The 12,431-nt window shown below is 51.5% G+C and overlaps 3 non-coding genes and 1 pseudogene across 4 annotated transcripts in view; 3 read left to right on the forward strand and 1 right to left on the reverse strand.

Annotated features, from left to right (window-relative positions):
• The window catches only part of LOC100585076, a 1,278,821-nt pseudogene that overhangs the window by 1,178,570 nt on the left and 87,820 nt on the right, over positions 1-12,431 (reverse strand). The window lies entirely within an intron of this gene.
• On the forward strand, positions 1,803-1,966 carry LOC115837802. The gene has a single exon (XR_004032852.1). It is a non-coding gene; the product is annotated as a U1 spliceosomal RNA (small nuclear RNA).
• Positions 5,750-5,913, forward strand: LOC115837813. Its single transcript, XR_004032863.1, has one exon. It is a non-coding gene; the product is annotated as a U1 spliceosomal RNA (small nuclear RNA).
• Positions 9,711-9,874, forward strand: LOC115837824. Its single transcript, XR_004032870.1, has one exon. It is a non-coding gene; the product is annotated as a U1 spliceosomal RNA (small nuclear RNA).

A 12,431-nucleotide genomic window follows, 5' to 3' on the forward strand; every position in this document is an offset into this window, starting at 1 on the left:
CTTACTTAAAACGGTTTGAGAGCCAGGCATGGTAGCTCATGCCTGGAATCCCAGCACTTTGGGAGGCTGAAGCTGGTGGATCACTTGACATCAGGAGTTCGGGACCAGCCTGCCAACCTGGTGAAACCCTTTCTATACTAAAATACAAAAATTAGCCAGGTGGCTACTCAGGAGGCTGAAGCAAAAGAATCGTTTGAACACGGGAGGTGGAGGCTACAGTGAGCTGAGATCCTGCCACTGCAATAAAGCCTGGGTGAAAGAGCGAGACGCCGTCTCAAAAAGAAAAAAGTTAGCAGTATAGTAGAAATATAATGCACACGAGAATGATAATCATGAAGACGACCTGTATTCCAGAATAGAAAGGGATCCTATTCCATTAGGGAGCCAACTGAAAACACCAAATCCCAGTTCACACCCCAGGGTGTGGTGTCACGTGCCTGTAGTCCCAGCTACTCCGGAGGATTAGTAAGGAGGTTTGCTGGAATTCATGAGGTTAAGGCAGAAGAAACCCTGATCATGCCCCTGTACTTCAGCCAGGGGGTCAGGGAGACCTTGTCTCAAAAACAAACCAAAAAACAAAGAGCCGGGAGCGGTGGCTCACGCTTGTAATCCCAGCACTTTGGGAGGCCGAGGCGGGCGGATCACCAGGTCAGGAGATCGAGACCACGGTGAAACCCCGTCTCTACTAAAAAAACAACAAATTAGCCGGGCGTGGTGGCGGGCACCTGTAGTCCCAGCTATCGGAGAGGCTGAAGCAGGAGAATGGCATGAATCCGGGAGGCGGAGCTTGCAGTCAGCCGAGATTGCGCCATGCACTCCAGCCTGGGCGACAGAGCAAGACTTCGTCTCAAAAACAAAACAAAACAAAACCCCACAAAGCCAGACAAAACAAAAAATTGTCACTTCACACTGAAAGGACAGTAGCAACCATCACTTTGCTATTGGAAAATTGAAAGAAAAACACTCCCTCTTGCTGTCAACCTGCCCTCTTGCTCTAACATGTCTGACCCATGGCTCAAAATGCCCAAAAGCTGATGTACTGAATTTCACTTACCTGTTCTGCACCTGTTCTGCACCAGCATTTATTTTTGTGTGGAGAAGATCACCATGCATGGTCCTATAAATGTCTAACGGTATGGAATGATGAAGGGCAGTGTCTTTTAGGATATTTGGAGATATATGTATATATATATATATATATATAAATATACCTGAAGAAACCAATCATTACATGTGTATATGTAAGCGGAATCCTTCATCACAGGGATAAGGATGTGAAGAAAACCAGGTTCTTTTGTAATCCTAAACGTTCTAGTCTGCGAATCACAAGCCATTATTTGAAGAAGGGTGCCCAGGCTCCAGCTGGTGGCCGAAAAGTTGCTCCGCAACGGAGGCTAAGCACCAGCTTCTTCGGGAGAGAACAGATGAGGCAGCGGGAGGGAACAAAGGGAGAGGCGGACGTCACTTCCGCTTGCCGGCTCCGGCAGCGAGAGGGCCAAGCTGAGTTGGCGGAGGGTGGTGCGGAAGAGCCGACGGGGACTGGGAAAGGCACTGTCGGTGACATCACGGATAGGGCGACTTCTATGTAGATGAGGCAGCGCAGAGGCTGGCTGCTTGGCCACATGCTGCTTCGCCACGAAGGAGTTCTCGTGCCGTGGGAGGGGGTTCAGGACCGCTGGTGGGACCTGAGAGTCCCAGCTGTGTGTCAGGGCTAGGAGGGCTCGGGGGTGCGCGGGGCAAGTGACCGTGCGTGTAAGGGGGGAGGCGCGTGAGGCTGTGGCGGGGCGGAGGTGCAGGAGCTCATACTTACCTGGCAGGGGAGATACCATGATCACGAAGGTGGTTTTCCCAGGGCGAGGCTTATCCATTGCACTCCGGATGTGCTGACCCCTGCGATTTCCCCAAATGTGGGAAACTCGACTGCATAATTTGTGGTAGTGGGGGACTGCGTTCGCGCTTTCCCCTGGCTTTTTTTCGTGGTTTGAAGAACAGGCTGCCCGGCAAGCGTTACCGCTTTCTTCCGTTGCTTTGCCTCTTTGGTGCTGCCCTTGAGTGTTATTGTTGCAGTCAGGAGGCTGGAAAATAGGAAGTGGCATGTCGCCGTCCTTCTCCTCGCTGGAGAAGGAAGAAGTGTCAGCCGTTGTTGAGTTGTGAGCCTGCTTATCACAAGCTAACTAGCGCGAAGGCTGCATAGCTCTTCCCTTTCAACGTGAGGCTGCTTATTGCACAAATTGATCCATGGTCTCCAGTCTCTTGGGTTCTCACGCTCTGTAGGGTCCAGCCCCACAGGCTCGGTGGGTCTCTCCCCGTGTGCAGAGACGAGAGGTTGTAGAAATAAAGACGCAAGACAAAGAGATAAAAGAAGAGAAAGCTGGGCCCGGGGGACCACTACCACCAATGCGCGGAGACCGGTAGTGGCCCCGAATGTCTGCCTGCGCTGTTATTTATTGGATACAAAGCAAAAGGGGCAGGGTAAAGAGTTTGAGTCATCTCCAACGACAGGTAAGGTCACGTGGGTCACGTGTCCGCTGGACAGGGGGCCCTTCCCTGCCTGGCAGCTGAGGCAGAGAGAGAGAGAGAGAGAGAGAGAGGAGAGGAGACAAAGAGAAAGACAGCTTAGGCCATTATTTCGGCGTATCAGAGACTACTAGTACTTTCACTCATTTACTACTGCTATCTAGAAGGCAGAGCCAGGCAGGTGGGCAGGATGGGACGTGAAGGCGGACTAGGAGCGTGGCCACTGAAGCACAGCATCACAGGAAGACGGTTAGGCCTCCGGATAACCGCGGGCAAGCCTGACGGATGTCGGGCCCTCCACAAGAGGTGGAGGAGCAGAGTCTTCTCTAAACTCCCCTGGGGAAAAGGAGGCTCCCTCTCCCGGTCTGCTACGTAGCGGCTGGTGTTCCTTGACACTTTTCGCTACCGCTGGACCACGGTCCGCCTGGCAACGGGCGTCTTCCCAGACGAAGGCGTCACCGCTAGACCAAGGATCCCTTCTGGTGGCCCTGTCTGGGCATAACAGAAGGCTCGCACTCTTTGTCTTGTGGTCACTCCTCACCGTGTCCCCTCAGCTCCTATCTCTGTAGGGCCTGGTTTTTCCTAGGTTATGATTACAGAGCGAGGATTATCATAATATTGGAATAAAGAGTAATTACTACCAACGAATGACTATTGATATTGATATATAATCATATCTAAGATCTATCTGTGGTATAACTCTTCTTGTTTTATATTTTATTATACGGGAACAGCTCGTGTCCTCGGTCTCTTGCCTCGGCGCCTGGGTGTCTTGCCGCCCACGACCCTCTGTGAAAATTTTCGTGTTTTTCTCTAGCCTCCAGAGTCACGTTTCACAAAGCCTCTGCTCTTAACCGCAGCCCCCTCAGGAGTTTGTAGGATTTCTGTGCTAGCGGGGCATGTGTTCTCACTTCACAGAGCCAGGTACCAGCTACGCAGAGGGGGGGCTGTTCTTCGGGTTGGAAACAGGGCCTTTGGGGCTCTTGGTGTCCCCGTTCTTTCGAAGACATAACACGCTTACTTTGTGGAGGGGAACGGCTCTCCCGGAGCCCGGGTGCCCTAACGCAATTCATCGAGGCCCGCAGGTCAGAACCGCAGTCTCACCTGTCTTGGCCGACATGCGCTGCGATCCTCCCCGAAATATAAGGCGGGAAGATTTATGAGGAGACGGGTCCAGTTTCCCTACTGTCTCCTGCCGTTTTCATATCTAGTCTTAGTTCAGACTTTATTGAAGCGACAGCTTCTTGTTTGACGTCCCGTTTCTACATCCTGCATCCACTGCCAGGCAACCTTCTACTTGGCAACCCGACCCATCCTTCCCACCCGCAAGCAGCCCTTTCCTATTTCTGGCGCCAGTGTAATCCCCCGTCAATCTTTCTTCAAGCCCCCGCTTATCACCTTCACGGACAGAAAATACGTAGCTCTCTCTCAACCTGCGGTTTGCCCCTGACGTGCGTCAGTACCCTGGCAAATTCCTTAATACCCCTTCTCAAACGGCACTGACAATGCATCTCCTTTTAACAACCAGAACTGTCTAATTGCTTTTGTCCCTGCACTTAGATGAATAGTAGTATCTCAGTACAGATGAAAACCCCAGGCCTAGCGACGGCGGTTCTGGGCTTTTTGCCAGCCTCTCCCAGGGTGCGTTTTCTGACCTCACCAGGTTTCTGATCAACTGAGGTCAGGAATGTGAGACCAGCCTGACCAACGTCGCGAAACCCCGTCTGTACTAAGAATACAAAAGGTACCAAACTAAACAAAATCGACCAGCGTGGTGGTGTATGTCAGGAAGTCTGTAATCCCAAGTACTCAGGAGGCTGAGGAAGGGGAATGGCTTGAACCCAGGAGGCAGAGGTTGCGGTGAGCTGACATCCTGCCACGGCAATGCAGCCTGGGCAACAGAGTGAGGCCTTGTCAAAGAAAGAAAGAAAGAAAGAAAGAAAGAAAGAAAGAAAGAAAGAGAAAGAAAGAGAAAGAAAGAAAGAAGAAAGAGAAAAAAGCAAAAAAATTAGCAGGTTAGTAGAAATGTAATGCACACGAGAATGATCATCATGAAGACGATCTGTATTCCAGAATAGTAAGGGATCCTATTCCATTAGGGAGCCAACTGAAAACATCAAATCCCAGTTCACACCCCAGGGTGTGATGTCACGTGCCTGTAGTCCCAGCTACTCGGGAGGAGTAGTAAGGAGGTTTGCTTGAATTCACGAGGTCCAGGCAGAAGCAACCCTGATCATGTCCCTGTACTCCAGCCCGGGGGACAGTGAGACCTTGTCTCAAAAACAAAAAAACAAACAAAAAACCCCACAAAGCCAGACAACAACAACAAATCTTCGCCTCACTCTGAAATGACAGTGGCAAACATCACTTTGCTATTGGAAAATTGAAAGAAAAACACTCCCTCTTGCTGTCAACCTGCCCTCTTGCTCTAACATGTCTGACCCATGGCTCAAAATGCCCAAAAGCTGATGTACTGAATTTCACTTACCTGTTCTGCACCTGTTCTGCACCAGCATTTATTTTTGTGTGGAGAAGATCACCATGCATGGTCCTATAAATGTCTAACGGTATGGAATGATGAAGGGCAGTGTCTTTTAGGATATTTGGAGATATACGTGTATATATATATATATAAAAATATACCTGAAGAAACCAATCATTACATGTGTATATGTAAGCGGAATCCTTCATCACAGGGATAAGGATGTGAAGAAAACCAGGTTCTTTTGTAATCCTAAACGTTCTAGTCTGCGAATCACAAGCCATTATTTGAAGAAGGGTGCCCAGGCTCCAGCTGGTGGCCGAAAAGTTGCTCCGCAACGGAGGCTAAGCACCAGCTTCTTCGGGAGAGAACAGATGAGGCAGCGGGAGGGAACAAAGGGAGAGGCGGACGTCACTTCCGCTTGCCGGCTCCGGCAGCGAGAGGGCCGCTGAGTTGGCGGAGGGTGGTGCGGAAGAGCCGACGGGGACTGGGAAAGGCACTGTCGGTGACATCACGGATAGGGCGACTTCTATGTAGATGAGGCAGCGCAGAGGCTGGCTGCTTGGCCACATGCTGCTTCGCCACGAAGGAGTTCTCGTGCCGTGGGAGGGGGTTCAGGACCGCTGGTGGGACCTGAGAGTCCCAGCTGTGTGTCAGGGCTAGGAGGGCTCGGGGGTGCGCGGGGCAAGTGACCGTGCGTGTAAGGGGGGAGGCGCGTGAGGCTGTGGCGGGGCGGAGGTGCAGGAGCTCATACTTACCTGGCAGGGGAGATACCATGATCACGAAGGTGGTTTTCCCAGGGCGAGGCTTATCCATTGCACTCCGGATGTGCTGACCCCTGCGATTTCCCCAAATGTGGGAAACTCGACTGCATAATTTGTGGTAGTGGGGGACTGCGTTCGCGCTTTCCCCTGGCTTTTTTTCGTGGTTTGAAGAACAGGCTGCCCGGCAAGCGTTACCGCTTTCTTCCGTTGCTTTGCCTCTTTGGTGCTGCCCTTGAGTGTTATTGTTGCAGTCAGGAGGCTGGAAAATAGGAAGTGGCATGTCGCCGTCCTTCTCCTCGCTGGAGAAGGAAGAAGTGTCAGCCGTTGTTGAGTTGTGAGCCTGCTTATCACAAGCTAACTAGCGCGAAGGCTGCATAGCTCTTCCCTTTCAACGTGAGGCTGCTTATTGCAGAAATTGATCCATGGTCTCCAGTCTCTTGGGTTCTCACGCTCTGTAGGGTCCAGCCCCACAGGCTCGGTGGGTCTCTCCCCGTGTGCAGAGACGAGAGGTTGTAGAAATAAAGACGCAAGACAAAGAGATAAAAGAAGAGAAAGCTGGGCCCGGGGGACCACTACCACCAATGCGCGGAGACCGGTAGTGGCCCCGAATGTCTGCCTGCGCTGTTATTTATTGGATACAAAGCAAAAGGGGCAGGGTAAAGAGTTTGAGTCATCTCCAACGACAGGTAAGGTCACGTGGGTCACGTGTCCGCTGGACAGGGGGCCCTTCCCTGCCTGGCAGCTGAGGCAGAGAGAGAGAGAGAGAGAGAGAGGAGAGGAGACAAAGAGAAAGACAGCTTAGGCCATTATTTCGGCATATCAGAGACTACTAGTACTTTCACTCATTTACTACTGCTATCTAGAAGGCAGAGCCAGGCAGGTGGGCAGGATGGGACGTGAAGGCGGACTAGGAGCGTGGCCACTGAAGCACAGCATCACAGGGAGACGGTTAGGCCTCCGGATAACCGCGGGCAAGCCTGACGGATGTCGGGCCCTCCACAAGAGGTGGAGGAGCAGAGTCTTCTCTAAACTCCCCTGGGGAAAAGGAGGCTCCCTCTCCCGGTCTGCTACGTAGCGGCTGGTGTTCCTTGACACTTTTCGCTACCGCTGGACCACGGTCCGCCTGGCAACGGGCGTCTTCCCAGACGAAGGCGTCACCGCTAGACCAAGGATCCCTTCTGGTGGCCCTGTCTGGGCATAACAGAAGGCTCGCACTCTTTGTCTTGTGGTCACTCCTCACCGTGTCCCCTCAGCTCCTATCTCTGTAGGGCCTGGTTTTTCCTAGGTTATGATTACAGAGCGAGGATTATCATAATATTGGAATAAAGAGTAATTACTACCAACGAATGACTATTGATATTGATATATAATCATATCTAAGATCTATCTGTGGTATAACTCTTCTTGTTTTATATTTTATTATACGGGAACAGCTCGTGTCCTCGGTCTCTTGCCTCGGCGCCTGGGTGTCTTGCCGCCCACGACCCTCTGTGAAAATTTTCGTGTTTTTCTCTAGCCTCCAGAGTCACGTTTCACAAAGCCTCTGCTCTTAACCGCAGCCCCCTCAGGAGTTTGTAGGATTTCTGTGCTAGCGGGGCATGTGTTCTCACTTCACAGAGCCAGGTACCAGCTACGCAGAGGGGGGGCTGTTCTTCGGGTTGGAAACAGGGCCTTTGGGGCTCTTGGTGTCCCCGTTCTTTCGAAGACATAACACGCTTACTTTGTGGAGGGGAACGGCTCTCCCGGAGCCCGGGTGCCCTAACGCAATTCATCGAGGCCCGCAGGTCAGAACCGCAGTCTCACCTGTCTTGGCCGACATGCGCTGCGATCCTCCCCGAAATATAAGGCGGGAAGATTTATGAGGAGACGGGTCCAGTTTCCCTACTGTCTCCTGCCGTTTTCATATCTAGTCTTAGTTCAGACTTTATTGAAGCGACAGCTTCTTGTTTGACGTCCCGTTTCTACATCCTGCATCCACTGCCAGGCAACCTTCTACTTGGCAACCCGACCCATCCTTCCCACCCGCAAGCAGCCCTTTCCTATTTCTGGCGCCAGTGTAATCCCCCGTCAATCTTTCTTCAAGCCCCCGCTTATCACCTTCACGGACAGAAAATACGTAGCTCTCTCTCAACCTGCGGTTTGCCCCTGACGTGCGTCAGTACCCTGGCAAATTCCTTAATACCCCTTCTCAAACGGCACTGACAATGCATCTCCTTTTAACAACCAGAACTGTCTAATTGCTTTTGTCCCTGCACTTAGATGAATAGTAGTATCTCAGTACAGATGAAAACCCCAGGCCTAGCGACGGCGGTTCTGGGCTTTTTGCCAGCCTCTCCCAGGGTGCGTTTTCTGACCTCACCAGGTTTCTGATCAACTGAGGTCAGGAATGTGAGACCAGCCTGACCAACGTCGCGAAACCCCGTCTGTACTAAGAATACAAAAGGTACCAAACTAAACAAAATCGACCAGCGTGGTGGTGTATGTCAGGAAGTCTGTAATCCCAAGTACTCAGGAGGCTGAGGAAGGGGAATGGCTTGAACCCAGGAGGCAGAGGTTGCGGTGAGCTGACATCCTGCCACGGCAATGCAGCCTGGGCAACAGAGTGAGGCCTTGTCAAAGAAAGAAAGAAAGAAAGAAAGAAAGAAAGAAAGAAAGAAAGAAAGAAAGGGAAAGAAAGAGAAAGAAAGAAAGAAGAAAGAGAAAAAAGCAAAAAATTAGCAGGTTAGTAGAAATATAATGCACACGAGAATGATCATCATGAAGACGATCTGTATTCCAGAATAGTAAGGGATCCTATTCCATTAGGGAGCCAACTGAAAACATCAAATCCCAGTTCACACCCCAGGGTGTGATGTCACGTGCCTGTAGTCCCAGCTACTCGGGAGGAGTAGTAAGGAGGTTTGCTTGAATTCACGAGGTCCAGGCAGAAGCAACCCTGATCATGTCCCTGTACTCCAGCCCGGGGGACAGTGAGACCTTGTCTCAAAAACAAACAAAAAAACAAACAAAAAACCCCACAAAGCCAGACAACAACAACAAATCTTCGCCTCACTCTGAAATGACAGTGGCAAACATCACTTTGCTATTGGAAAATTGAAAGAAAAACACTCCCTCTTGCTGTCAACCTGCCCTCTTGCTCTAACATGTCTGACCCATGGCTCAAAATGCCCAAAAGCTGATGTACTGAATTTCACTTACCTGTTCTGCACCTGTTCTGCACCAGCATTTATTTTTGTGTGGAGAAGATCACCATGCATGGTCCTATAAATGTCTAACGGTATGGAATGATGAAGGGCAGTGTCTTTTAGGATATTTGGAGATATATGTATATATATATATATATATATATAAATATACCTGAAGAAACCAATCATTACATGTGTATATGTAAGCGGAATCCTTCATCACAGGGATAAGGATGTGAAGAAAACCAGGTTCTTTTGTAATCCTAAACGTTCTAGTCTGCGAATCACAAGCCATTATTTGAAGAAGGGTGCCCAGGCTCCAGCTGGTGGCCGAAAAGTTGCTCCGCAACGGAGGCTAAGCACCAGCTTCTTCGGGAGAGAACAGATGAGGCAGCGGGAGGGAACAAAGGGAGAGGCGGACGTCACTTCCGCTTGCCGGCTCCGGCAGCGAGAGGGCCGGCTGAGTTGGCGGAGGGTGGTGCGGAAGAGCCGACGGGGACTGGGAAAGGCACTGTCGGTGACATCACGGATAGGGCGACTTCTATGTAGATGAGGCAGCGCAGAGGCTGGCTGCTTGGCCACATGCTGCTTCGCCACGAAGGAGTTCTCGTGCCGTGGGAGGGGGTTCAGGACCGCTGGTGGGACCTGAGAGTCCCAGCTGTGTGTCAGGGCTAGGAGGGCTCGGGGGTGCGCGGGGCAAGTGACCGTGCGTGTAAGGGGGGAGGCGCGTGAGGCTGTGGCGGGGCGGAGGTGCAGGAGCTCATACTTACCTGGCAGGGGAGATACCATGATCACGAAGGTGGTTTTCCCAGGGCGAGGCTTATCCATTGCACTCCGGATGTGCTGACCCCTGCGATTTCCCCAAATGTGGGAAACTCGACTGCATAATTTGTGGTAGTGGGGGACTGCGTTCGCGCTTTCCCCTGGCTTTTTTTCGTGGTTTGAAGAACAGGCTGCCCGGCAAGCGTTACCGCTTTCTTCCGTTGCTTTGCCTCTTTGGTGCTGCCCTTGAGTGTTATTGTTGCAGTCAGGAGGCTGGAAAATAGGAAGTGGCATGTCGCCGTCCTTCTCCTCGCTGGAGAAGGAAGAAGTGTCAGCCGTTGTTGAGTTGTGAGCCTGCTTATCACAAGCTAACTAGCGCGAAGGCTGCATAGCTCTTCCCTTTCAACGTGAGGCTGCTTATTGCAGAAATTGATCCATGGTCTCCAGTCTCTTGGGTTCTCACGCTCTGTAGGGTCCAGCCCCACAGGCTCGGTGGGTCTCTCCCCGTGTGCAGAGACGAGAGGTTGTAGAAATAAAGACGCAAGACAAAGAGATAAAAGAAGAGAAAGCTGGGCCCGGGGGACCACTACCACCAATGCGCGGAGACCGGTAGTGGCCCCGAATGTCTGCCTGCGCTGTTATTTATTGGATACAAAGCAAAAGGGGCAGGGTAAAGAGTTTGAGTCATCTCCAACGACAGGTAAGGTCACGTGGGTCACGTGTCCGCTGGACAGGGGGCCCTTCCCTGCCTGGCAGCTGAGGCAGAGAGAGAGAGAGAGAGAGAGGAGAGGAGACAAAGAGAAAGACAGCTTAGGCCATTATTTCGGCATATCAGAGACTACTAGTACTTTCACTCATTTACTACTGCTATCTAGAAGGCAGAGCCAGGCAGGTGGGCAGGATGGGACGTGAAGGCGGACTAGGAGCGTGGCCACTGAAGCACAGCATCACAGGGAGACGGTTAGGCCTCCGGATAACCGCGGGCAAGCCTGACGGATGTCGGGCCCTCCACAAGAGGTGGAGGAGCAGAGTCTTCTCTAAACTCCCCTGGGGAAAAGGAGGCTCCCTCTCCCGGTCTGCTACGTAGCGGCTGGTGTTCCTTGACACTTTTCGCTACCGCTGGACCACGGTCCGCCTGGCAACGGGCGTCTTCCCAGACGAAGGCGTCACCGCTAGACCAAGGATCCCTTCTGGTGGCCCTGTCTGGGCATAACAGAAGGCTCGCACTCTTTGTCTTGTGGTCACTCCTCACCGTGTCCCCTCAGCTCCTATCTCTGTAGGGCCTGGTTTTTCCTAGGTTATGATTACAGAGCGAGGATTATCATAATATTGGAATAAAGAGTAATTACTACCAACGAATGACTATTGATATTGATATATAATCATATCTAAGATCTATCTGTGGTATAACTCTTCTTGTTTTATATTTTATTATACGGGAACAGCTCGTGTCCTCGGTCTCTTGCCTCGGCGCCTGGGTGTCTTGCCGCCCACGACCCTCTGTGAAAATTTTCGTGTTTTTCTCTAGCCTCCAGAGTCACGTTTCACAAAGCCTCTGCTCTTAACCGCAGCCCCCTCAGGAGTTTGTAGGATTTCTGTGCTAGCGGGGCATGTGTTCTCACTTCACAGAGCCAGGTACCAGCTACGCAGAGGGGGGGCTGTTCTTCGGGTTGGAAACAGGGCCTTTGGGGCTCTTGGTGTCCCCGTTCTTTCGAAGACATAACACGCTTACTTTGTGGAGGGGAACGGCTCTCCCGGAGCCCGGGTGCCCTAACGCAATTCATCGAGGCCCGCAGGTCAGAACCGCAGTCTCACCTGTCTTGGCCGACATGCGCTGCGATCCTCCCCGAAATATAAGGCGGGAAGATTTATGAGGAGACGGGTCCAGTTTCCCTACTGTCTCCTGCCGTTTTCATATCTAGTCTTAGTTCAGACTTTATTGAAGCGACAGCTTCTTGTTTGACGTCCCGTTTCTACATCCTGCATCCACTGCCAGGCAACCTTCTACTTGGCAACCCGACCCATCCTTCCCACCCGCAAGCAGCCCTTTCCTATTTCTGGCGCCAGTGTAATCCCCCGTCAATCTTTCTTCAAGCCCCCGCTTATCACCTTCACGGACAGAAAATACGTAGCTCTCTCTCAACCTGCGGTTTGCCCCTGACGTGCGTCAGTACCCTGGCAAATTCCTTAATACCCCTTCTCAAACGGCACTGACAATGCATCTCCTTTTAACAACCAGAACTGTCTAATTGCTTTTGTCCCTGCACTTAGATGAATAGTAGTATCTCAGTACAGATGAAAACCCCAGGCCTAGCGACGGCGGTTCTGGGCTTTTTGCCAGCCTCTCCCAGGGTGCGTTTTCTGACCTCACCAGGTTTCTGATCAACTGAGGTCAGGAATGTGAGACCAGCCTGACCAACGTCGCGAAACCCCGTCTGTACTAAGAATACAAAAGGTACCAAACTAAACAAAATCGACCAGCGTGGTGGTGTATGTCAGGAAGTCTGTAATCCCAAGTACTCAGGAGGCTGAGGAAGGGGAATGGCTTGAACCCAGGAGGCAGAGGTTGCGGTGAGCTGACATCCTGCCACGGCAATGCAGCCTGGGCAACAGAGTGAGGCCTTGTCAAAGAAAGAAAGAAAGAAAGAAAGAAAGAAAGAAAGAAAGAAAGAAAGAAAGAGAAAGAAAGAGAAAGAAAGAAGAAAGAGAAAAAAGCAAAAA

This window comes from Nomascus leucogenys, chromosome 12 (genome assembly GCF_006542625.1).
Source record: "Nomascus leucogenys isolate Asia chromosome 12, Asia_NLE_v1, whole genome shotgun sequence".
NCBI classification, from domain to species: domain Eukaryota; kingdom Metazoa; phylum Chordata; class Mammalia; order Primates; family Hylobatidae; genus Nomascus; species Nomascus leucogenys.